This window comes from Taeniopygia guttata, chromosome 17, assembly GCF_048771995.1.
Source record: "Taeniopygia guttata chromosome 17, bTaeGut7.mat, whole genome shotgun sequence".
Lineage (NCBI taxonomy): Eukaryota > Metazoa > Chordata > Aves > Passeriformes > Estrildidae > Taeniopygia > Taeniopygia guttata.
Window position 1 is genome coordinate 10,717,500 of NC_133042.1, and position 27,105 is coordinate 10,744,604.

The window sequence follows — 27,105 nt, forward strand, 5'->3', positions numbered from 1 at the left end:
ATAATCCCCATTGTGTGTCTCATTATAATCCTCCTCCTCGTCTTTCAAAGGCAGTGAAAGGTACAGAACAGCAGCAGTGCTCCCAGAATAGTGGAAATTTTCTGTAGGATTTTGTGGTTTGTCATATGTGTGGGCACCTGCCAGGCCCCCACGCTCCCCCGCTCCGCATGTGACGTCCTGACAGCGGGGCTTGGTCGCAAACCATCCCTGTTCCCAGCCAAAAAGACTGGAAGAATTAACATTCCTCACAATTATCCAACCATCTTAATTACTTGTCCAATAGTCTGTCTTGATATTAGCTGCCCAAATAACGTTGGGATTTTCCAGACACAACTTTGTTAGCCAAGGGACTAAAAAGGAAGTATAAAATCAGAGTAAAAATTGCTGCCATGCTCTGGGTAATATTGCAGCTGAGCCTGGCAGTGCTGGTAGCTCCTTGTGCCCAGTGCCAAGGGGCTGAGGAGGGACGGGGAGGCGATGCCATAGCGGAAGCATTGGCACACTCTGTGCGCGTGTGCTCCAGGAGCCACAGCTCTGGTGAGGTTCCAGCCCATGCCCTGGCTCTGCCCTGCCCTGGGCTGTGGGAGCGTGGCTGGGAGGAGGCAGCACAGCCGCAGCCCCGGCCCCTGTCCCCAGCAGCCACCCTGGGGAGCAGCGCTGCCGTGCAGCCAGGCTGTTCACACCAGGATGCTCCTGCACATTAACATGCCGGGCGTGAGATATCTGTATCATCTCGCCCCCATCCTGCCTTACTGACTGCAGGAAAAGGCCATTTTTTATCAGTTTCTGCTTTAGTGAAGCAAAAGGTCCTTTGGTTCCCATCCACTGTCTCGAAATGCAGAGTGTGTCATTGAAGAAAGCTCACAGGTCAATCAAATGCCCCTGGAACTTTCTTTCCCAGCCAGGACATCTCCATCCTTCTGGCTGCAGGAGCTGAACAAAAGCCCAGGCTGGCTCTGGGTGGTTTATGTTGCACCACAAATGGCCCATAAAGGTTTGCCATAACAGGAGCTCTGTAAGCAGAAGGACACGGGCAATAGTTTATGGCTCTCGTGCTGTCTGGTGCCATTCATTAGCAGGTTCCATGCCAGTAATGAAATTTTACAGGTTGGTCATTTAAATGCAGGTTAGAATTAATTTTGATGATCCAACTGGAAAAGTATCAGGAGCTGGTCAGTCTGCCTTTTTACCCCCAGTCATAGGCTGAGCGACAGGAGGCCCAGCACCCCGATTAGGCGATAGATTACTCATCATAAGGTTATTAATCACAGGGGCTTTGACCCCAGTGCGGGGGCGAGGGACGGAGGGGTTTGGGCGGAAAGGGAGCACGGCAGCGGTGCTACGGCGTCATCCCTGCCAGCGCTTCCATTTCTCGTGCCCTGAACCCTGGTGTGATGGAGGAGAGCTGCAGCGGGTCTCCCTCTCCCTTTGTTCTGGGATGAGCACACGGCTGCTCTCGCAGCGCTGGTGATCAATGAGCGGCGCCTGGAACCACACCGGCGTGGAGGGAGCGAGCCGCAGGGCGATCCCCCGGGAGCTGCCGAGCCAGCGAGGAGGGAGACAGACAGGTTGTTTGGGAAAATTCCCTTTGGACCAAACACTGATGCTGAGCTGAGCTACAAACGCTTTTGCTGCGCGGAGTGCAACTTTATCAGTGTTGTGGGTTAAGTGCTGCTCCTGGAACGCAGCGTGCGCTCTGCTGGCTCCTCGGCCGCGTCCTCCGCAGCGCCCAGCACCAACCGTGCAGCGAGCCCCACTCCTGCTGCACTGTTCACTGCTTCACTCCTCAGTGCATGCTGTTACCTTGGTTTTTATTTGATGTGAAATGTCCCATTGTTGGTGCACCAGAAGGGGTGGGTGGGGGGCACAGGGACAGTTCCCCACCCGCAGCGGTGGCCCTGTGTCCCAGGGCACGCTGTGCTCTGCTGCCCGCAGGATGCCCACTCAGTGGCACAGTGGATATGGGTCACAGCTGGAGACGTGGGGTTTTCAGTGATTCAGCGTGTCTTTAATGAATTTTACAGTCCTGTGCAAGTGCTTCCTCTTTAGAATGACCTTGTTGGCAGTCTGCTTCAGTATCAGATGCAAATCCAGTACCAGCTCATGTCTTCCATGGAAAACGCAGTATTGTAGAGCCATTTCAACATTTACTTCAGGATATCTAATTAAATCTTTGGCATCTGCAGCGTGCAAGTTTTGGTGTAGGGATATAAAAAATGTGAAATGCTAATATAAGGTTAATTTTGACCAATTCAACAGCTTGCTTTTAAGTTTCCCATTGACAGCCAAACTGCAGGGTTTAGTGCTAAGCTCCACATTGCAGCTTATCTCTCCTTAATTAAAATTAAAATGTGAGCAACAACACTGAGATATTTCGCAGCATCCTGGAAGAGGAGAAGAAGACGCTCGAGTGATGGTTGTTTAATAAGATTATAATTGGGGAGTTAAAGCCTTGTGATCTATGTGCAGCCTGGTTTGGTGCTGGTGCGGCTCCGTGGCAGGCGAGCCCCAGGTGCCTGGCCAAGCATCCCTCGCCGACATCTGGAACCAGTTGCAATACATCACTGTCAAAACTGCTTTCTATACGTATCTGCATTTACACATTAGTTACTCACGCAGCACTCATCAAAAAAGCTGAACAATCTTGACACGGTGTCCCTGGTGGAACGACAAAGGTGAACCGAAGTTGGGAGGCAGTGTCTCGCGTCATTGTCTGCTGAGCTTTTACAACAGGAAGCCTGATTAAAACTGAAAGGAAAAATTTATCGTCAGCTTCTGCTTTGTATCATTTTTACCTACAAAAAGGGTATTTTGTTTCATACAAAGCAGCTGATAATGGGACCAGAGGTGCTCTTCACTTTCACCACTACCTTCCCTGCAGTGGTGCTTTGCCAGGCCAGTCATCATGCAGGGCTTCAGACAGGCTTTGGTGTCTGATTATCCACAGAATTCCCTCTTTCTTGCCCAGTTCTTGCTCTGAGTTACAAAACCCATGTATGGTTCATTCGTGTTTGTTGCACAGGGACTGATGGAACACGGATCCAGTTAGTCCAGGCAGGATGTTGGTATCACTGAGGGGTGTGTGTTCTGCTGTAGTGCTCGTGTCTGTTGGCAGGCTGGGAGCTGCAGAGCAGGAAATAAAATAACTGAAAACTTCCTTGGGAGTTCAGGGATTAGATGCTAATTAGAAGTTAAAAGTAAACATGTTGAGGAGCCACAATGACCGAAGAATGGAGCTCCCTCGTGTCCTTCAGGATGGGAACTAACGGCTCTGGTGACTCAGGGGGTCTCACTTGGTGCAAGCTTCAAGGAGAGGCAATGCAGGGTGGTGTGTTCATTTTCTCCTTCGAAAATGTCGAGTGTGCCCTTGCAGTGAGAGCTCTGGCTGTGTGTGCCAGGGCAGCCTGGCAGTGAGTGCTGCTGTTCCCTTCTCTGTGCCACATCCGAGGAGCTGGGGGGACTCCTGCACACCAGGTAGGTGAGGAGTATATGGAGCATGGAGTTAGTTTAGTTATTTTCTCTGGGAAGACAGGAAAAGGATCCTGGAATGTGAGAAGAACAACTCATTTTTCAGAGTTGCCTCGGCTGTGGCATTGATGCTGCATGATGTTTCATGAGTTGCTGTTTTCATTAGACATGCCCAGAGCTCTGGAGATGGCGATGAAGAAGTGTCTCTCTAACACGTGGTTACTCCAGTAACCAGACAAACATGAAATATTGCAAAGGTTGGGAGCTGGAGGTGCTTTATCTTTAGTGATTTCACCTGTTTGTGTATGTGTAGCATTTCTGAGTGGTGTTTTTGGCAATGCATTATAACCTCTGCATGGAAAAGCCAAGAGGCTCTGTTCAGGATTCACTCCTGCTTAAGCTGATGGTGAGCAAAGCCAAAGAGCTGTGTGAAAGGTGCAGGTCATTGCCCTGGTGCCCTGGGTGCCAGCATGCTGTGCACAGTCTCAGCACGTGCAGAGCCACAGGTACAGGCAATCCCAGTGCCTAAAATGGGACCGGGACAGACCCACGTCTGCAATCATGACTTGTGTTGGGGCTGATCATCTTTCCTCAGGATGCTGACAAAAATGGCATTATCTGGGTTTTACAGATGGGCAGAATGTGATGAAATCAAAGATAATTTTAAAGAAAACAGAAATAACTGAAGTACGTGGACTGACTTCATTCAGCTGCTTGTCTCAGCTCTGTACTCCGGTACCACAAGCTTTGCTGAAAGCAAACAAAATCAGTGCCCAATGAGCCCAGACTGGAATTCCAAACAATAGCAACTCCAAATCAATCTGATTTCCTCCAGGCTTTACCTTCAGTGCAAGACCTGACTTCGCAGAATCAGGACAACACTTGAGTGATGCATGAAATGAAAATTTCCTGCCTGGTGTGTAGAATAAAAACAGCCTAAGGCGTGAGGCTGCTGCAGCATGTGGCTCACACACGGCTCACACGTGGCTCACACGCAGCCAGAGGAACGAGCCAGGCCCAGGCAGCTGCCTGCAGAAACCATCCTGTTCTGGGAAAGTTCCCGGTTATTTTTGATCTCCTTTGGGACCATTGGAGCAGCTCAGCGAATAGACTCATTTTATCATCTCATCTCCATGGAGGATGGCTCGGGGAGGTGGCTTTGGGGTGTCAGGACAGCACTCACAGACCCTGTTGTGCCTTAGTGACAGTGCTGGGGTGTGTGTGTGGGGCCGGCAGAGGAGCAGGCCAGGAACAGACAGGTCCTGGTGCGACACACGCTCCCGTGTGCAGCGTCACCTCCCCACACCATGGACATGCAAACACCCGTAGAGACTGAACCTTCTCCATCCTTCTGGCAAGGAGAAGTGAAAAGCTTTCAAGAACTTGCTTTTAGTTGAGAATCCTGGATAAAATGTATTTCTTGGCTGAAAATCCATGTGCACTCATTGTTGCCACAAATAGGGTTAAAAAATCAGCCCAAAGCATATGGATGTCCTGGTCAGCTGGAGGCCGATGGCTGCAGCGCTGTCCCGCTGGTGACAGCAGATGCTGAAGGAGCAGGTCACAGGTCAGGTGTGCAAGGAGGAGCCTTGGGCTGCACTGCCCGAGGCTGGTGAGAAGGGACACTGAGCAGGGACCCTGAGCAGGGACACTGTGAGCAGGGACACTGAGCAGGGACACTGTGAACAGGGACACTGTGAGCAGGGACACTGTGAGCAGGGACCCTGAGCAGGGGCACTGAGCAGGGACACTGAGCAGGGACACTGTGAACAGGGACACTGTGAGCAGGGACACTGAGCAGGGACACTGAGCAGGGACACTGAGCAGGGACCCTGAGCAGGGACCCTGAGCAGGGACACTGTGAGCAGGGACACTGAGCAGGGACACTGTGAGCAGGGACACTGTGAGCAGGAGGCCACTGCCCGGGGTCACAGGGCACTGCACAGGCTCTGCCAGCCCCTCTGCCGGCACCTCTGGTCTGGTGTGTGCCCAGCTCCCTCGGCCCCGCCAGCTTCTGCCCCTTCCTGTGCCACAGGAGCCAGGGGAGCAAGTCAGGGGCTGATCCAGATGTGGCACCTCTGTCTGCTGGCAGTGCCAAGCCAGCCCTGCTGAGCAGGGTGCTCAGATGGCCCCAGCTCCACTGCTGCACCTGGGGCACCCCAGCCCCTGGGGCTGGGAGAGCCCCCATGGGCACCGCTGCCCCTTGAGCAGGAAGCTCCTGCCCCATGCAGCCTCAGCCCCAAGTTTTATTATGAATTAAGAGTAAAACTCCTTCTCTGCCACAGAAAAAACTACCTCCATTTTTCAGAGAGCCTCTGTTTATATAGTTTATGGGAGAAGAGGGCTCTTAATATTTCAGTGTCATGACCATAAAATGAAAAGGTTACTGCTTGCTGCAAAGGCTTGCTTGGAACCAGCACCAATTAATTTTCAATCTGAAATATATGTCTCCTGGCCGTCTCACAACAGCCGGGAGCGGGAGGTTCCTCTTTAACACATTTGAGCCACAAACCCGGTTAAAGGATTAGCCAGCTTTTTCCATGCTGTTTTGTTCGCCCCCGTTGGGGATTCCCATTATCCTTGATAGACTGTTAGCCCTGACAGTGGGATATGACAGTGTGAGTTTTCCTCCTCCTCGCCGTGGTGGCCACAAAAGGCTGCTCGGACCTGGGCTTTCATTTCCATTCCGGGTACAGCGGCAGCATATGCTAAAGGCAGCGTTGCTGTGCTGAGCTGCTCCTGCAGAATCATCTGCAAGCTTTAATTTCTCCGTGCGCGGCAGCCCCGCAGCCGGGCAGAGCTGCCAGCCTGCCCTCCCTGCTCCGGGGGCACCGCAAGGCCTGGAGCTGAACAGAGCATTGCAAACACACGCTGGCTTGGTGGAGGGTGGATGAGCTTCTCTTTATCTTTATTTATTAATAAAAGACGGAATGCCTTGGGAAACAAAAGGTTTTAATGGCTGGTGCTTGGTATCCTTGACAACAATCCCCAAAGAATATTACATTAGGGCACCAGAGAACTTTTAAAAATAAGTAATGGAATTCCGTCTCTGTTATGCTTTTAGTAGTCATTTCGGCCATGGTGCAGCGAGGTCATAAGCTGAGCTCAGTGAAGGGAGCCAGAACACGAAATGATGCTGAGAGAACGTCTGGGAGATGAGAGGTACAGAATTACAAGCGAAAGTGCAGGCCTGCTGAGGCAATTACAGCTTAATGGGGTCATTTGGAAGGCAATTGCCAGGGGTTAATGTAGTATGGAGAGATGAGGTGAGATTGAAGTGAAATTTGGGGCTGGAAATGTGTTAAGATGAAAGATCAGAGTGCAGCAGATTCTGCAGTGCAGAAGGTTTATATCATGCAAAAAATTTGAGAAAAATGTAAAAGTAGTAGCCAGATGTTTCAAAATAAATAAATAAAACCTTAAGTAAATGCTTTTAAAAAGTGAAATAGCTGCATCAAAACAGCCTGTGCTGGGAGGGGTGGCAGTGAGCACGGCAGGGTTTGATATCACAGAAAAGGGCTGGTTTGGAGCAAAAGTTGTGTTGCATTTGCACATATGCCCAGACAATGTGGTTCCTTATTGACACAACAGAGTGCCTGATGAAACGCTGACTGCTCGCTCAGCTGCTGTGCCTTGTTTTGAAAAATCCATTGTTTTCAAACAAAACGCGAGCAACAGTCCTCTATACACATATTTTGATATATTTGCAACGGATTCATCACATTATCTTTTCAGGCATTAAAATAATACTCATAAGATGTCAAAATATTGCAGGAATGTAAGCTAGCATTCTTTGAGAGCGGGTATTTGGGTTCTGAGAAGTATGCTTAAATATTACAGGTGTTTAAATTAAAAATGTCAAGCCATGAAGGCATAATGGAAGTAATCATTTTTACACAGTTTTAAGCCCCGGTGTTGGAGAAAGCTCCGCATTCCAGACTATTGTGAGGGAGCGAGTTCATAAGCATTCAGAGGACAAAAGAGATCATTATGCTTTGTTACCTCAGCCAGTTCATTACCTTAATTGCTGAGCGTAATCCAGTCTTGGAAGAAAACTCTGGGGCTTTGAGGAGATCAGCGCTGGCACCCTGTGACACAGAAAATGGGAGCCCTTTGCTGCTCCGGGCCGCTCCGGGCCCGCTAAACCGCGATCAAAGGCTGAACTTCTCCGCGGCTCGGCCAAGTGAAAATCCCCCGGAGTGCCCGGCCGCTGAACCGTGATGGAGCCGTGGGCGGCCCGGTTCAGCACGGCTCGGCACGGCTCAGCATGGCACGGCTCGGTTCAGCACGGCTTGGCACGGTTCAGCACGGCACGGCTCGGCTCGGTTCAGCACGGCGCGGCACGGTTCAGCACGGCTCGGCTCGGTTCAGCACGGCACGGCTCGGTTCAGCACGGCACGGCTCGGTTCAGCACGGCACGGCTCGGTTCAGCACGGCGCGGCACGGATGCTTCCCTGGGCAGGGATGGCATCGCGGCAGCATGACCACCCTGCACGGCTTGGCCAGGAACGGCACAGCCAGGAACGGCAAGGCACGGCACGGCTCAGCACGGCTCAGCACGGCTCAGCTCGGCTCGGCTCAGCTCGGCTAGGCTTGGCTCAGTTCAGCACGACTCGGCACGGCACAGTTCCCTGGGCAGGGATAGCACCGCGGCCCGGCACGGCCCAGCACGGCTTGGCCCGGCATGGCACGGCACGACCCGGCATGGCACGGCACGGCCCGGTACGGCTCAGTGCGGTCCCTGGGCAGGGATAGCACCACGGCCATAGCCCCGCACGGCACGGCACAGCATGGCACAGCATGGCATGGCACGGCACGGCACAGCACGGCACGGCACGGTTCCCTGGGCAGAGATGACACCGTGGCCATAGCCCTGCACAGCTCAGCTTGGCACGGCACGGTTCCCTGGGCAGAGATGACACCGTGGCCATAGCCCCGCATGGCTCAGCTCGGCATGGCACGGTTCCCTGGGCAGAGATGGCACCACGGCCGTGGCCCGGCTCGGCACGGCACGGTTCCTGGGCAGGCGAACCCTGCCGGGCCCCAGGCGAGGAGGGGCCCCGTGGGCCGGCGCTGCGCTCCCGAGAGGAGAGCTGCCGGGGCGTTGCTGGGGAAGATCAGATTTATTGTCGATACACTAGAGCAGGGTTTTTAGGTTTTACCCGTTTCTCTCTGTGCGTGCGCTTTGTATCTGGTTATCCAAGCTGATGATATGGGCATTCCCCCCCGTACAGTTGCATATATTAAGGCCTTTAAGAAATATAGTAAAACAAAAAATATGACCTTTAAAAGCATGGTTGAGTTGCATTCATTTTATAACCATCAAAGCAACTCTTTACTGTTGTAAGGTAGAAAAATCAATGATGCAATCTTTTTCCTTTTGCCTCGTGCAATCCGTAATTGAAATGGAAAATCAAATGAACGGCTAACAGATAATTGTTTTATCAATATTCCCTGCCTGCCCTACAAGGGTCAGCCTAGAATGATCATGAGCCACGGATATGATGAGGACAAAATGTGAAATTGAACAGCAAGGAGGCAATAAATCAACCTTGACAAGAAAGAGTGACCAGCATGTAGCTCTTGTAGGCAGCTTTTGGGACACTTTTTGTCTCAGGTGTCTGCACTGATTTAAAAATGTGAGAATATAATATTTGAAGCTCTACCAGTGGGTAAACAACTGCAGACTATTTCTAGGCTAAGGCATCATCAAAGCAAACATGCTGCAGCTGAAAAAATGGATATATTGGGGCACAGTGGGAAAAATCCCACAGTAAAACAACAGGGGAATAGCAGAATATTCTGGGGCTGTGGCAAGAAATTCTCCCTCTTCCTATCTGGTCTACAAAACTAAAAAAGATAGTCAATATATTAAAATGCATTTTTCAGACTGCTCTTTTGCTGCTCCATTGGGCATGAAAAACGCTTTCCATTGTATTTCTGGTATTTTGGGAGCTCCTTGATCCCGGAGCTGGAGCAGCCTGTCTCCTGCTGGAGGCCCATCTGATCAGGGACATTTTGGCGCTCGTGGGCAGTGGAGGTGTCAGGGGGATGAGGACAGGTAACGCTCCTCCTCACAGGCCCCTCTGCTCAGTTTGATCCTTCAGTTCTTCCACTGAAGACTGCACAGGTTTCTGGTCTAATTCTGAAAAACCCTGATTTAAAAGAATGATGTCTGTGTGCGTTTCCTATCACACGCTGCAAGGAGCTCTGATCAAACACCCCGAGGGCTCGAGCCATCCCATCCCATCCCATCCCATCCCATCCCATCCCATCCCATCCCATCCCATCCCATCCCATCCCATCCCATCCCATCCCATCCCCAGAGGTTTAGCAGAGGCTGCTTTGGGTGTAACCTGCATCTGAAGGATGCCAGGCTGGGAAACCATGCCGAAAGCTTTATTTTTAACCTTGGCTCTCCTGTCCCGTGGTGTCCCTGGGGAGGAGGGGGTCTGGCGCTCTCGTGGTCTTGGAAACAGCAATATCAGGAACCCAGCAAAATAGGTTGCCAGCATGGAGAACATTTTTTATTTTAAGCACAGTATTTTAAACACACCATGTCCTCCTTCCCCGGGGGCAAGACTGAGAGACTTTAGAACTATTTTTTACAATTGGTTTTTCAAATTCATTTCTCATCAGGCCTTTTCCCACATCCAGTCAGGAGTGGTGCTGGCAGGCCCACAGCCCATGTCGTGGGGGGTTTGAGCCGCCGAGGGATGGATCCAGGGCAGCCTCACAGGGGCTGTCTCCTGCCCATGGAGGGGGACATCTCCAGGAAACTGCTGGGCCACGGGGGCACAGCCCCTCACCCTGCGCTGGGGTGTGTGCCATGGCACCATGGCTGGCCACCGCAGGGGCAGGGCAGGACGAGAACAGCCCTGCCCACCCCTCCGGCCACCCTGGGGACACGGGAGTCCCCTCCCGCTTGCATCTCTGAGGTAATGAAGTGTCAGCTGCTGCCATCGCCGTCCTCCACGTCCTTGAAACCCACACGGTTTAACCAAGAGTCTCTCCAATTTGTCAGCAGTTAAAAATAGAGGGAAGGCTGCGAAGGACAGTCCCTGCTCCCCAGGAGCCGGGGCCGCGTGTGGGACTGTGACCTCTGCGCTGGGCTGGGACAGGGCACACGTCCCTGGTCCTGCTTGGCAAGAGCATTTCTGTCCTCTCTGGCCGGGGCTGCGAGGGCTGGTGCTCACAGCAGCCGGGTGAGGGGATGTGTGGGGCACACAAAATCAGCTCAGAGCGCTGCAGGCAGTGAGCCCTTCACAGCAGGTCCTGCCAGCCCCACTGTCTGCACGGCGTAAATCCAGGTGTGCAGGAGCAGGAGCCATGCCACGGAGCCTGCCAGTGCCCTAAATACATATTTACACCGTGCAGCTACTGCCTCCGGAGAAGCTGCTCGAGCTGCCAGGCTGCTAATCCACATTTAATGCTGCCGGTCTGTCAGGTGAAAACGTTCTGTGAAATGATCCCCACCACAGTATCTGCTGCCCGGGGCTGGGCAGCTCCGGGGCGATGTGTGCGAGCCTTGGCACATCTCTGCCCTGGCTGGAAGCACAGGAAAGCCCAGCCTGGCCAGGAGCATCCTCAGTCCCCAAGAGGCGCCCCTGGGGTCAGGGTGTGGGCCAGCATGGGTTAGGCTTGGGGAGGAATGGGGCTGGGCTGACTGTGGGGTCACTCTCAGCATCCTGGGCCTGTCCTTCCCACAGGTGACAGCCCCGTCACACAGCACCAAGGCCAGCCCTTGGGCTGAAGCTGTGTGCTAACAGTCCCCTGGGGCTGGGCTGGCCAGGGACTGCCTCCTCCAGCTTTGGGTTTGGAGGGAGCAGGATGGCGGCACATTTGTTTTTACTGACATTGATAAAATAATTCAGTTTCCTTCATGAATTAGATTTGGGGAATTCGAAACCTAACTCTGGTGGTGCTTCTTTCCCAGTTTATTGCATATGCTTAAATAAACATGTTGAATTAACTTTATAAGGCTTGTAAAAACTACAGATAAAACTGCTCTAGAAAATCAACATTCTAAATCATGCTAAGTCTCTTCCCATTCTGCTCATCCTCTAGCAGGGCATTGACAAAAATATGAAATTGATTTGGTTGAAGGGTGTTAAAGAGCCGACAGCCAAATGTCACAAACAATGAATGGCTGCAGTGTTGAGAAAATCAATAGGGAGGTTAAAGCTGGGCTTGTGAAAGACTTGGCAGACTGCTCTGTTCCAGGAAGATATCTGTCTTCTGGCCTTGGTTGCATGATCAAAAGGAAAACTTGATAGGTTTAATGAAGGGAGATACTGTAAAACTGACAACAGAAATATAGACACTGTGGTAAACTGCAGTGCACATCAGCGAGTGGGGCTATTAGATACATTTTTCAGTCTGAAAAAATATTTATAGGTAAAGATGTCAAAAAAATATTAGTGCATTCCTCCATTTTTCCCCTCTTGTTCCCAACCACAGCCCTGTTTGCTGGTGCAAACAAAGCTTTGGCTCTGGGTTTAATTGTACAACATGATGGCAAACGTATAGGGCAAAATAATTAGCATGATAATTAGCAAATCGTAATGTTTTCAAATAATTGCGTGATGAGATTGCAGAGCCAAAGTGAGATTGGAATCTCTTCTTTACTTGGAGATGGTATTTCAGCAAATCATGAAGTGAAAACAAGCGCCTGCTCTATCAATTAAAGGTGAGGCCATGAGACACCAACTCTCCATCGTCCACCCCACGCCTTTCACACTCTCACTCTGCTCTTGGTAAATACACAGCTGGCCTTAAAATCAGTTTTGGGACTATTAGACCTGCAAATATAAATGAGGATTAAAAAAGGTTAATAATGTTAGATTCATTTTGGTTCTGAGATCAGCTTGTAGACAGAATTTGCCCTGCTTTACACCTGACGCATTAGCAACACTCTTATGTAGCGTATCACATCATTAGAGAAAAACATTGTGTCAGGGCTGAGTTATTCCTTCCCACGTGTTTGTTTTCCAAACACTGCATCGCACTTAAGCCTAAACTGTGTAGCAGTATTTGAAATAACGTGGCCCCTTTGCAGTGTGTATTTCCCAGCCCAGTGTTAGGCCTGAAGGTTCCCTTCCCCAGCCCACTGATCTGGGCTCAGTGTCGCCTCTCAGTTCTGGGTATCCTGTCTCTCCTGTCTATCGAAGCTCCCTCTGTTTTTTCTTTTTTTTTCCTAGAAAAATGAACTCATTAGTTTAAAACTCCCAAATGCCACATTCAGCTCAAACAGCGAAGATGATAACCTGTAAAAAAGAGGAGAAAAGAGAGAAGGAGGCTGGCAGGTTTTCTGCAAGTGGACGCTGTAATAAAAATGCCCCCTACTTTGTCGGGATGGGGTTTGGAGGGCTGCTGCCATATGTTACTTTCCTTTTTAGCTGGGATTATGCCATCATTATTGCTGATAAAAGCTGTTTACTGCCTTGGCAGAGGAGTGATGCTTGGCGCAGTTTGGGAGCCGCCATTCAGTTTACAGAGAAGTGCATTTAGTGCCAGATGCTGGGATCCAGGGGCTTTGTTATCTTTTCCCATTATTGGGATCATCCATTGTGTGGTTTTTTTTCTCCTTTTAACTTAGCTCTGGCTTTGTTGTTTGTGTTTTGGATTCACTGACTCTCAGGCAGGTTGACCCTGCAGGTTTTAGCTCACCAGGCAGAGCTGGGTGCAGCCAGCAGCTCGCAGGGACCTTGTCTCTTCCTGGCACTGCTGCAGGACGTGATGGGTTTTGGTGCCCTAGCACCCGATGGTGGGTGCCCAGTCCTGGAAAAGGTGATGGTGGCTGTGGGGAAACCTGGGTGAGGAGCATCCCTGCGTGGGAGTCAGCATGAGTGTTCCTAGAAACCTCAGTGCCCGGGGTCTGGCACAACCATGGGGCTGCAGCGAAGCAAGAGATGCAGAAAATGTCTAACTGAAGAGAACATCATATTTCAGTGTGAAGGTGGCATTGATTCATATGTAAATTCTCTGAGTGAGGACTAACAGAGCTGTTGGCCAGGCAGCAGTGCTGTTGGTGCCAGACTTTCCCTTAAAAACAGTTGTGGTGTCCATGGAGAAAGGACCATATGTGGGCTGGATTGCACTAAAAGCTGAGGGAGAAGAGGAGGTCACCATGCCAGGGTGGTGACCATGCCACCGGGTACCTGCTCTGTGGGGGAGACTGGGGCACCTCAGGGTGCTGCCCTCATGGCCACACGAGCTGCCCTGGCAGCAGCCCGGTGCCGTGGGACAGCGCAGACACCAGCTCCGTGTCCCAGAACCACTCCTGGCGTGCCTGAGGCCAACCCCCGTGGCAGCACCAGCCCCTTGGGTGAGCTGCTGCCAGCCAGGGCTCTTCCTCGGGCTCGCTGGGTGTGGGTCCCTGGGCTCGGGTGCCCCCGTGCCACTGCCCTTGCCCCCGTTCCATGCCGGGCGAGCCGGCAGAGCCGCGGTGGGGCTGTTGTGGAGCTCCCCTTCACCTCCTCTGCTCCCGTATTCTTTGGGGAAGAGGATGTGACCTTATTTCTCCTGCTAAGAGAGATGCATCTGGAACCAAATGAGGGCAGTAAAGTATAATAGAAGGCTTTACAAATGAAAGTTTTGTTTCTGCTGGTGCAATACCTTGTTTCCCCCTCTTGTATCCTGGGAAATCAGGCTGATCAATAGTTCCCATTTCATCTCAACTGCAGCCAGCATTACAACTGTATAAAATTTACAACATTGTCTGCTGTAAATTTTAATTGGAAAAGCTTCGTAGCTTCACCCTCGATCTTTGCACCTTTAAATGTATTTGATTTTAAAAAAATCAAACAAATTTACAGTGTATAACATCGTGTCACACGCTTCGTATTGACAGTGCAATAGAAGTAGCACAAACCCACCTTCCTGCTGGAAGAGAAAATGGCTGTAAAATACCTGGAAGAGGCCGGGAGCGTGATGAGGATCTGTTTGGGAGCCAACAAGGCCACGGTGCCGGGCAGGAGCCGGCGGGAGGGATCCGGTGCCGGTGCTCGTGTGGTGCCGTAGCAGAACACGCCGCTTTCAGCACAGCTTTATTTCTGTCACAGGTCAGGCTTAAAATGCTGTGTGATACAGTTATTGACTCTAATCTGGGCATAAACACAAGTCCTCAAGCACCAGCCCAATTAATAATTTGCATAATTAACACGCATATTAAATAGGGACTGGCCCTGCATCTGTATTCGCGGTGATCGGGGTAATGAGGGCTAGCGGAGCGGCGCCTCGGGCTGGCGGGAGCAGACGTGTGGCAGTAGTAATTTTTGCTTGGATTGACAACTGCTAGACAAGCAGTCCCAGCATAAAACTAAACCCCGTTTGGCAGAATTAATCGTTGACAAACTGCTCTTAAAGCTGTAACATTGTTTCTGTCAGTTGTTCGGTTTGATGTCACTGTTAGACATAATAAATCAATAGTGTCAGAATTTGGTAATGTTTATAGCTAGCAAGGTTTATTATTTCATATGACTGTCATGTACAAATCGTGGTATCATGGCTGCCTCTAAATTATCAAAGGCACAATATTGCTGGAATAGATTTCTTAAATTCCTTCTCCAATTAATCCTGTTGATTGTTAGCTGCGATGGGGCCCACTCGTGTTTTGGGAGGGGTGAGTTTTTTCTCTGGACATTTTTTAAAGACAAGTTTGAGCCATTGTACACAGCAGGATTTATTGTTGCTGTCTCCAGCCCAGGCAGCAGCTCTCTGCTTTATGGACCTCACTTCTCCTGCTCCAGTCACAGCTTCCAGGCTGTCAGTGAGGCCAGTGTGGGGTGGGCACAGCCAGAATGCCCTGATCCCAGCAGGACTGAAATCCCAGCCCCAGGAGAGAGGCCAGCCCTGGGGACAGGGGCAGGACTCCTGCTCTCACCTGGGGACGTGCAGGGACGTGCAGGTGTGTGTGTGTGTGTTTGTGTGGTCTGGAGCATAACCGACAGTGTAGAGCACCGGGGGGATTTGGTGATGCTGGAGATGCCCTCCCATGGGTCACCCCACGCCGGGGTCCCGGGAAGGACAGTCCCTCTGCCCTGCCATGCCCACATGCCGTGCACCACACACTGCCCCGCAGCTCCACGTGCTGCCAGGGTGACTCTGTGCTCGCCCTTTCCCTGCTCTCCTGGCACCTTCTCACCCCAAACACCGTGGTTTGATCCACCACGCCTCTCTGATTGTTGCACATCCCCTGGGACCCTTCCTGCACCCAAAGGGACAGGACAGTCCCTGGGCTGGCCTAAAACTGTCCCCTCACCAAGGCAGTGCATATAAATGACAACAATAAATTACTGCAGCCCCAGGGTAAAAGAAGCATCAAGTTATGACTTTTACATGAGTATTTAGTCAGCCATTCAATAAAAAATAGGTCTTCCAGTTGCACAGTACCATTTATCAGCTCCATATTTATTATTTATCATAGCTACACATGATGCAAATGTGAATTACCTCGCTGCTCCTCCAAGGAACACTTGCTTTTATAGAAATGTAAACATATATAACACAGTTTGCGAAGTCAGACACCCAGCTTTGAAAGGAAGGAGAAATTAGGGATGCAGATTATATTTTTGCTTTCATTTCTATGTGATAAATTTTCCTTCTAAAGGTCATTTCCAGGAGTAACTTTCCCTGACTTTGCTGCTCTGTGGGCAGCTCTCAGAAGGGACGTGTGGGAATGCTCGGTGCCCACTGGAGCCAGGCAGAGGGACATAGTGGGGTCACAGCTCTCCTGTGTGTGGACAAGACTCTTCTGTAGGTGTTTGCATGGCTCCTGGGAGGGCTGATCCTGATGTTATCTGTGCCCAGAGATCCTCTGGGCTCACCATATCCGTGCCTGGAGCTCTGCAGGGCTGCCCAAGGTCGGTCAACAGAGGGTGGGTGAGAGGGCTTTGTCCACTCTGGGCATTCCCACCCCAGGATCAATCCTCTCACCAGGTGGCAATCATTCATAGGCAGGAAATACCTGCAGTCATTAAAATTCCTCCCACATTTATTCCAGCTCTGGTAGTCTATAAAGTGATTTCAATTCCAAAAGAGGGATTTGAAGATTTCTTCACTGCTCCATGTTTCTAGAGTTTCTGGGGTCCTACAGGGAATTTCAGGCATAGAAGTATTTAACTTACATGAATCGCCTTTCAGTTTCAAAATTCTTTTTACATCTGGGAGCCCCTTCCCAGTGCAGGACTGAGGGGCAGGGACAGGCCAGGGACTGTGCCAGGTGTGACAGGGGGCTGGGACACAGCGGTGACAAGGGGCTGGGACACAAGTGTGGCACAGCGGCCAGAGCAGCGGCACAGCTGGGCAGGACACCGTGGCCTTGTGTGGGCACCAGGACGGGCTGAGCTGGGCCCGTGGGTGCTCCTGCCCTGTGGGTCACTCTTGCCCCTCACCATGGGAATGGCATCTGGAGCTGGAGTGCTGCTCTCCCAGACACGGCTGTGACCCCAGGGGCAGGCAGGAGAGCTTTGCTTCTTTGTTTGCACCAAGAGATCCAGAGTGTCCTGGAGAAAGTGTAAGGACAGGAATTAGTTGCTGAAGAGCTGAAGTCGGTACAGAGCTGACGGGTTCCAGGTCCCAGCCCTGGGGCACGGCGGGGTCTGTGCCTCTGCCCAGGCTCTGTCTGCCGGAGCTCAGGGGTGGCACTGCGGGCAGAGCAGCCACGGACGGGGCCGTGCACTGTCCCTCAGCGCTCTGGGCTGCCGTGGCACCTCTGGCAGCACCCCGGGCTGCGGGGCACATCTGCTCCCCGCCGCAGCCGGGGCTGCGGGCACAGCCCGGTGCCCAGCCCGGCAGCAGTGCCGGCCGCAGGGGATGCAGCAGCAGCCAGAGCAGGGCACCGAGCGGCACGGAGCGGGGACCGGGCCGCGGGGCTCGGGGGGTACCGGAGCGGCACGGAGCGGGACCGGGCCGCGGGGCTCGGGGGGTACCGGGGCGGCACGGAGCGGGGACCCTGCCCCGGGGCTCGGGGGCCGGGGAGCGCTCGGTGGGCGCTGTCCTGCCGCGGCCGCCCGGCAGCAGCGCCCTCGCAGCGATCCCCGGGGGATGCCACGCCACGGGCTGCCCCCAGAAAAGCTTTTCCGACGGGCGGCCCCGGCTCTCGGCTCCCACGGCGGGGAGAAGCAGCCGGAGCCGGGGCCGGCTGGATTTTCTGCGGGGAGGTCATTAGTTACCGCATCGAGGGCTGCACGGGAGAATAACAGCACATCAGTTAGGATGCTAATTCACTCGACTGGCAGCGAGCGCTGGGAATGACAGCTTGGAGGGGTGCGGGGGAGGGTCTGAAAATGGCAGCAGATTGGTATTTTGAAAGGGGAGGGAAGTTTTATAATGATGAATAAGAAAGATGACATTTGGTGCTCACATTTCCCGTGCGTTGGCTGTCCGCGGGAGGGTCAGTGTGCGGAACCTCCCGCAACGAGCCCGGGGCTGCCCAGCAGCTGACTGGGAGTGCACCCTTCCAGGGAACAAAAAGAAAGGCCCAGATAATTAGGGCAAGTTGAACTGCAGGAGGTAGCCAGCTTCTCGGCTGCCTTTTGTATATTCATGACCCAGCTTGATTGATGGAAGGACAGTGTTTGGTGACACTGTCATTTGCAAGTTGAAAGGTAGAGTACAGGCTGGAGCTCTGCTCAGATGTGCCTTAAAGGGTCCTACAATAAGCTCATTTGGATGCTGATGATGTTCGCATCTGCATTTCTTTGTTTCTAACTGTTTCAGGAGGACATCTGTTAATTTGTATAGATTAGCTTGGATGCTTTCATTTAAAAACATCAAATTATGGAGCAGGACTGTTTATTATAAAAGTTTCCAGGAAAGTTTAAACTGATTTGGAAACCATGCAGAGTGTAAGATTAAAAAAAAAAAAAAAAAAAGAGTATTTTTTACATTTAGATTCAGCCTCCCATGCCCAGGAATTAAGACTTGCATTTCTGTTGCAATGTTATCAAGAAGTGTTGCAGAAATATCTGTTGAATTATAAATTTCAGGATAAATGAGGCTTGCCAAATTTCATATCTGCTGAGGAGAGGAGGCCCCCTTTGCTGGACAGTGAAAGCCTTTACGTATGAAGTGGGGGAAGTGAAATGTAATTAATTCAAGAGGGGAAATGCTTTTACTGTGTAATATTTAGCCACATATTTCAAGCATAATGGTGCTTCTGTCAGAGCAGTTGCAGTTTTTGCAGGTACTGTTTTCAGAGAGACAGTGGGCTGGGAGCTGTGGGAGGTTTCAGCACGCTGCAGGTCTGGCTGCCCTCGGTGCAGCAGCTGTTGGTTGGCTCTGTGTGTGCCAGGCTGGGCAGCCTGTGGGTCCCTTCCTGATGGAGCAGCAGCCAGCTCCCGGAGCCGAGCTGAGCCCAACAGAGCCCAACAGAGCTGAACAGAGCCCTGCAGAGCCGAGCAGAACCCAACGGAGCCCAACAGAGCCCAACAGAGCCCAACAGAACCCAACAGAGCCCAGCAGAGCCCAACAGAGCCCAGCAGAGCCCAACAGAGCCCAGCAGAGCCCAGCAGAGCCCAACAGAGCCCAACAGAGCCCAGCAGAGCCCAACAGAGCCCAACAGAGCCTGACAGAGCCCAACAGAGCCCAACAGAGCCTGACAGAGCCCAACAGAGCCCAGCAGAGCCCAACAGAGCCCAGCCAGCTCCCGGCCCCCAGACCCCGCGGAGCTGGGCAGGCAGCAGGGACAGGGATGGCTCATCCCCAGGAGCTGGGCAGGCAGCAGGGACAGGGATGGCTCATCCCCACATGCAGTCCAGCCCTCGGGCCTTTGGCAGAGACCTTCCCTCATGTGCCCCATCCCTGGGCCCGGCCTGTGGCTGTAAAACCTAGGCTTACTCCAGGTATTTTCAGGAACATTAACTCACACCCAAGCAGGCTTTGATTTGCACTTCTGCTGGGTGCTGCCTGCCTACTTCCCAAGAAAGCCTTTGCCATCCTTGGCCACGTGGCCCAGAAACATGGGAATTGGGGTCAGGGCACTGCCCCAGGCTGGGGCAGACTGGCTGCAGGGGCACTCTCCTGCCCACTCCTCCCTGCGCTGTGGTGCACAGCCATGCTGGGCTCAGCCCTGCTCTGCTAAGAATCTTCCTCAACAGCGCTTGGGAATTTATGGCTATGACTCTCCTCTTTGTATTTACTCCAATTAACACATAAATCCTAATTACCCAGGTCACAGGAGCTGGTAGGCCATAAATGGAGTGGGACATGGCAGATGCCTGAGTAACAAGGTGGCCAGAGAAAGGGAAATACCAATTTAGGAGGCACCAGCAGCGAGCAGACATGTGGGACAAGGGCCACAGGCAGCCCCAGGCACTGGGATAGGCCAAGACCCACTTGTACATTTGAGAGGTCTTGCCATGGGCTGGGGGAGGGCCTGGGGCAGCCCTCGCCCCTCCCAAGCCATGTCCTGGCATGTGTCCCCCCAAACAGAAATGCCCATCACCCTGCAGGGTCAGAGGGCACCTCCCCGCTCCGTGCCCCGCAGCGCTGCGCCCTGGCACGCTCCAGGATGCTGGCAGCCATCCCAGCCCTGTGTGTGTGCCCTCCTGTTGGAGTCACAGGATGGGGATCAGCGGAGGTTCCTGGGGCAGTGACAGTGCCCAGGAGCCACGCTGGGCGAGGGGCAGCCCCGGGCAGGTCTGCCAGGGGATGGGTGCTGGCAGCCTGCTGGCTCGGGAGCACAGTGTGCTGATGCAGGGCGTTATGATCGCAGCATATGCTGGCTATTAGTGTGCCTTTTATTTAATTTTTTTTTAATACAATCCTACATCGCTGTTGGCGGTGCAGGCATAATTGCTACCTTGCCTGAATGCAGCTGAGTTTGTAGTTACTCAAGCAGGAGGTTTTTAAAACTGTGAAATAGTTTCTCTTCCTGCATGCCCCCAGATCAGGTAGAAAATGGGGAAAGAACTGCTAAATGATGTATTTAGAAAAAGCTGTTCTACAAGAGTATTTGAAACATTACAGATCTGCCAGAAGGTCCATTAACATAAATGTTTAACTCAGACACACAAACTTATGTACCGAAATGAAAATGTTTCATGCATTAATTTGCTGCAGAAGGTACTAACATAACAATTAGAGCAACATTCTGCCTGCATACACTTAAATTTCCTGGGGCAGTGTTTCAGTGGTAAAGCAAGCGTTGATGTAGGATCTCCTTGACTCCTGGTGCAACACATCCCAGCACTGCAGTTCGTTCTGTTAAATCAAATTCATAGTTTCAAACCTGGCAGTGAAGGAACTGGGAGGCTGACAGTAATGCATTGTTTTGGGGAAGGGGACCTGGTTTCGGTGTCCCTCTGGCTGCGTGTGTGGGTCAGCCAGCACCGCATGGCCATGCTGCTGACATCCCGTGTTATCTTGGTGCTCTTACAAAGAAACCTGCTGACCCTTCAGGTTGCTTTGAGTGTGGATGGAAGGCAGTTAGAGTAAAGCAGAGGAACACCCAGGGCAGGCAGATAACGCTGGGCTCATTCCACGCCGCTCCCGTTTGTTTCTGTCAGGTCCAGAACCTTTGCTGGGCTTTGGGGTTTTCCTGGCCGTGCCTGGCAGGACGTCCTGCTCTCTCAGAGGGTGTTCAGTGCTGAGTACCCAGCGTGCAAAGGCTGGCAAGGGTGGCAGGGAGTGTGGCCACGCTGCCCTTGGCTCCGTCCCACAGCTCCGCTGCGGAGCCCTCGAGGGTGCGGGAGCGCAGCGCCCAGCCTTCCTCCTCCCAGCAAACGCTTGTCCTAAACTGAGCACCGTAGAATAAAAATGGAAACATAAAAATAGCAGTTGGAAAGATAAAACAGCATTTATAGTACTAATAAAACCGTTGTGGCTTCCACAGGAAAACATGCTCTGTAACCTAATGCTTACCTGGGAAGACTGTCGAGTTTCGGAGAGTTATAGCTGTTTTTGTAAGAGAAGCACAGAGATTTGCTTCAGGGCTGAGTGATAGATTCTCCTGCCTGGAGCATCCCAGTGTGTTTATACATGGCTTGTATGGCAGCTTTCATAAGACATTTACCCCATGATTTGCGATGAGCTTATGTGTGAATAATTAATGGCAATTAATCCTTAATTACAGTAATTAGGCAAGTCACAGGAAATTAAGCTGCAGCTGGAGAAGACCATGCCTGGGAAGAGAGGATTGGGGGCTGTGTGAATGTGCCATTCACTGACAACATTACGAGGATGAGCAGCATTCAGCGGCTTTGGCATTTCTATTGGCAGCCTTGGGTAGGACAAGAACGCTCAACATTAGCAGCAATCTATAGTTGTCTACAAGAGTTTTTAGTTCAAGTGCCAAAATGTTATGTTGCATATGGTGATTATCTAAGTTTATTGGTTGCCATAATTCAAATGGGTGTAATTGTTTTTGGCTTGATGGTGACATTAGAAACTGAAGCTTTTATGTGTTCGTAGGTTCTGCTGGCACCAGCCATGGTTCAACTTCTAGAAACAATCCATCCAGGTTTGCAATTATGGAAACAGATTCTACAAATGGCTGGAAATTAACAGAGAAATTTTCAATGATTAAAAAAAAGACAACAGCAAAACTGGCAGTTTCTTAGTTGAGCAGCTAATTGCTTTATTATTAGCTGCCTTTTCCATTAAAATGAGGTTTGCACGAGGTGCAGCGTGTGCAGAGGCTGCTGTCTCGTTTGGGGAGTGGGATCAAGTAGAACAAAAATGGAAATGCTGGTGGGTAAGAGTTCGCAGGGGAAAAGCCCATCTGAGGGATCTCCTGTGCTAATCCCAGCCACGCCATTGTACTGGAAAGTGGATCTGTGCTGGAAGCCTTTTGCCCTGGGCAACCCACAGCGAGGCTGTCTGCAGCTCAAGAACTGCAGCCTTCCCCATCATTAATGTGCAAAGTTTTTAAACCTCATGATTAAACATGTTTCCGTAATTTGCTGGGTTTCCAAGTGGCAATGTTTGTGCCAGCAACAATCTGGGGCAGAGCCGTGGAGGGAAGCACACATTAGTATCAATGGAACCCACAAAAAGCAATCAGTAATTTATGAGCTTGTGGAAAAATGCCCACATGTTCTCATCAAATTATAGGGATCCTATAATTTACTCAGTGACTACAAGGTGCACGCTCCCAAACCTGCTGTGGGGTGTTAACTGAACCTCTGATTAGATTTAATCCAAACAACTAATCTGTTAAAGGGTCCTGAATAAACAGGCTATATGGCCAGAGCAGGGGGTTATTCTGGAGTTAGATGACAAGTCCTGAGGAGGTCAGTCAGTTCCACCCTGGAAATTAAAGTGGCCTGCTGCAGAGTTGGGTGTGGCTGCAGCACCCAGCCAAAATCCTGCCTGTTCTCCTCTGGCACTGCCAGCCTTGAGCGGGGGGGTGCAAGGGAGATCTCTCCTGTTTCAGAAATAAAAGCCTGGAGCCAGATGTTTGCAAGCTCTGTACTTGTTTGTAATATGGAAACATGTAAAAACTTCAGCTCTTTGCATGTGGAATCTAGATCAATTTTTAATTTACTTGTACGCATGGATGACTCATTTGAAAAAGAAAATTGTGGCATCAAAAAAAAAAGACATTTCAGGCTGCATAGGTTGCTGCATTTATCTGTTTCTCGTGCACTCTGGAGTGGAAATAAGTCACAGTATCTTAATAATGGTCTTGATTTTATAAATGATTTTTCCCCTTGAAATAAGCAATCCATTCATTTTAATATGTAGAATTGGTTTGCTAGCAGGGCGACAGTTTAAAAAGACTTCCAACTGTGACACAAGTGCAACCATATTGCTTCCTATTACTCGCTAAGGTAGTTGTTTAGAAGAGAGAATGTTCTCCCTGGAAATGTTTAAAGTGCTGTAATTTTATTTAGGATAATGAGGATTTATAACAGTTTTGCCATATGAAAACCTGCCTTTAGACAGAGTGAAATAGGCGGTTGCGGTTACGGAGCGCGAGAGCGGCGTGGGGAGGCGGCTGCGGCTGCCCGGGCAGCGAATCCGTCAGCGGGCCCAGAACATTCCCCGCCGCCGCGTGGGATAATTCATCACCAGCATGTATGGATTTCTCTGCTTTAATCGCTCTAGACGTTAATTAAAATCCTGTTTTATAGAATATTTTAATTTCGAGATTTGCCCAGCTGTACAGCCTCAGCTCTGTTGTCAGGGTTGAGCCGTCGGATAACAAATGGCTGAATTTAAGCCTAGTCAGGAATTTGGGGGGAATTCCTGGCGGAGTTGAGGGAGTTTGGCCGCGGGTGGATCGGGACTTGGCGCTGTGCTGCTGCTCAGCTCTGCTGGAAGGTCGTTCCTCTGCGTTTATTTTTGTTGTTAGGCCTTTAAAGCTTTTTCCCTCATTAAGAACGCTTCCCGTTTATTACCAGTCTCGCTTCCTGGGCAGGATCGGCGCGGGGCCGGGCACGGGTGCTGAGCAGAACAGTTAATGCCCTGCTCAGAAATAGAAAGGAGAAGGAATTGAACTGTTACAGATTTTATCAGATTTTATCTCCTCGCTGAAAATCTTAGCTCTCAAAACATTTCTAATTTCCCTTATTTGAAGGCTCAAACAGTTTCAAATTACTGCTCGTGGATTGTTCTTGACACCGAGAATGGTAAATTTGAGCTGTGGAAACGCTGGAATGCGTGGTGTGTGCTTTTCCTGAACAAGGGAATTCAACGGGTAAATTACAGTCATTTACTTGGAGTGTAATTTACTGAGAGCCTTTAGGCAAATGCAGGAGAAAGGACAGCAGGACAGGAAAAATAGCTAAAACAGGAGCTCTCCCCCTGTCTTTGCATGAAATCCACTCTGCATCCACGTGATGGGGATAATAAAAACTTTCTTATTTAAAATATGTATAATTCCTATTATTTTTTCAATTCATAAGGCAGGGATTTGTAAGTATGACAAATTGTGTGATTTTAAATCTTACTAAATTCTATACACATCTTCTTAGGCTTGTGCATTTTGGACCTCAGTATCTGCATGCAATCATCCCATATCTGAGATTGATAAAACTGTTAATTTTATGCCTAATAACAGGTCAAGCATCTGAAACTGTCATCATGCTAAGTGGAAATTGCTATTTTCATTCTATGTAAATATTCAATATTTAATCAATTTTTTTTAAAACAAAAATGTTTATCTAATGGAATCTAGAACAAAGAGATGCACTTGAGGTTTTATTTGAAATGAGACCATAGACATAAATACCAGCGTGTGCTTTTTCTTCGTTTCAATGGCAGAAATATGGCAGAGAAGCAGCCAAGGACTTTTAATCTGCAGGTCCATGGAGGTGCAGGATGATGCTGGGGAAGTGTTGTGGCCTGGCTCCTGCGAGGTGGGAATTGCAGAGCAAAGAGCTGTGAGAGGGTTTGTGCAGCACGTTGTAATCTGACACTGAAGTTGTGCCCTGCATTCCCCATGTCATAATTGATGGCTAAGGAAAAGCACATGCTATGCTAATCCTTTGTTGGAATAGCTTGTTAAATTGCGGATGCCAATTTAAAATAAACTATGGAATGCCTGTCTGTATTTGAAGGTTTGCAGTCTGCAGTTTTAAACAGTCATTTTAAAGCTGTTTTTCAACTTTATGTTGCATGCACACTGTCTGCCTGTGCACACAAGGTCAGCGTGTTCGCCGCTTTAATAGCCGACCATCAAGAACAAAATCAATGAGCTGCGTGTTTCACACCAGTATCACAAGGGATTTTCCCATTTATAGCACATTTGTGTACTGATCCTAAGTTTAAATGACAATATTGATGCCCTATTAGAGCTGTTCCGAAACGGACGTTGTGCAGCTCCTGCTCGAAGTTGTCTGAACTCCTCCTTTCCCAGACTCCCGTTCCACTTTCAGCCCAGCTGCCAAACATAAATAAGCCCAGTGCACGTCCCCGTGCTGCGGAATGGGGCTCGGCTCCCATGTCCCTGCTTGCAGGAGGGGGAATTCCTTGGCTGCAGATTTCAGATCCAGATCTTCCGTAGTTGCTGCGAGGAGGATTATGAGGCTGCGTCTAAATAATCATCGGCGTGCTGATTACAGAGAATAAAGTGGCATTATTGCTTATGGATGAGAGAAGGCAGCGCTGCCCTGGGAAGACGCAAGTGCCAGTTCTGTGGGAATTTTATGAGTCCTGGTGCGGTGTAATCAGCCGCCGCCGGCTCTGACGGAAGGATGGCTCCTGGTCTGCAGGGGAATAGATCCTGTGCTGCCGAAAGGAAATGTTACTTGTGCAGAAGAAAATGATTTAATGTTGGTAGAAGGGTTATTCATTTATAAGGGATTAAAAATGACTTCAATATAATACCTTTAATTTGTAATAATGGTCTGCGGGGCTGTTTCCTGTCTAAAATAAACCGTTTGACTGGCATGTTCGTTTGATCCATTCAGTACTATGGGATATTAGAGGGATAAAGGTATTCTTGTCAGTTATTGTATGTTCGGGTAGAGCGGTGAGGGCCTCGGTGGCAGGGTGGTGACCCTGGGCAGGGGATGCTGCTCCTGCCCGGCGTGGGGGCAGGACCGGGCACAGCTGCTGGAGCTGCTTTCATGGCAGCAAAGCAAGGAGAAGCTGAAGGCCCGGCTGTGCAGATGCCTCAGCTTGGAGGGACTGCAGGCAGGAAAAGCAGCGCGAAGGGGACCTTTCTGCTGGTGACCAGCCGTGTCCTCCTGCGGATAGAGGTGGGTGACACTGGAGCCAGCACCCAGCGGCTTGTCCTCGTGCTGTGACAGCAGCGCCCGCAGCCGGAGCCTCCTCTCACAGATCTCCTCGCAGGGTCCCTTTGGGTGGCTGCACTCGTTCTGGGCACAGATCCCGGACAAAGGGGCTGTGGCTGTGCTGCATTCAGTCCAAAGGCACATGGGAGACAGGACGTGGGCACCTGAGCTGGACTGCCCACAGAACAGCTGTGTGTCCCCTGGCAGGGCTTGGTTTGTCTGTTCACTGGGAAGTAAACAAGTGGAGAACCAGCTTGCTCACATTTGGCAGACGGGTGTCATAATTTTTTAGCACTAAATAACAGATTTCACTATTTTGATTCTTGTTTTGTGAAAGTTACAGGTTTTGGGGATGACCAGGAAATCCCCACTTTCTAGACAAAAAAGACTTCAAGGTTCCAGCCTTTACAGACACATCGAAAAGGTGACCCAGAGTCTCCAACACGGGAGCACAGATAACCAGGGTCCATATTTATTGCTGCTAAAATTCTTGTGCTTTCTGAATTAACATGATGTGGGGAGGAGGCAAGAGTCTGATGGGTATTTTTGTGAACCGTGTATTAGCAGCTGGGTACAGGGCAGCAGCATTCTCAGAAGGTCCGAATAGTGCTGGTGTGCCTGGGAGCACAAGGCAATAATGAAAGACAATGCAGAAATCCCCAAATTCCAGAAAAACATACCAAGAGGTGTGCTTTTCTGTGTAACTACAGACTTTAAATGTAGCTGAAGAATAAGCAGCAAAGCAAACAAACATATAGTGCTTGTGAATTTCCTTTTGTTCCAGATCAAAAATACAAGGCAGAGCTCTGTCTGGTAGTGAAATACAGGCAGGAGTAATCTGAATAAACATTTCTTGTGTGGCTGTTGTGGAAAAAAAGGCATGTGCTGCTTGCAAGGCTGGGTACAAAGTGCCGAGAATAGGGCCGGATCTTGCTCTCCTGCTTTAAATTCG

The 27,105-nt window shown here is 50.6% G+C and overlaps 1 protein-coding gene across 4 annotated transcripts in view; it reads left to right on the plus strand.

The window, feature by feature from the left end:
• The window catches only part of PBX3 (PBX homeobox 3), a 100,991-nt gene that overhangs the window by 33,643 nt on the left and 40,243 nt on the right, over window positions 1-27,105 (plus strand). The window lies entirely within an intron of this gene.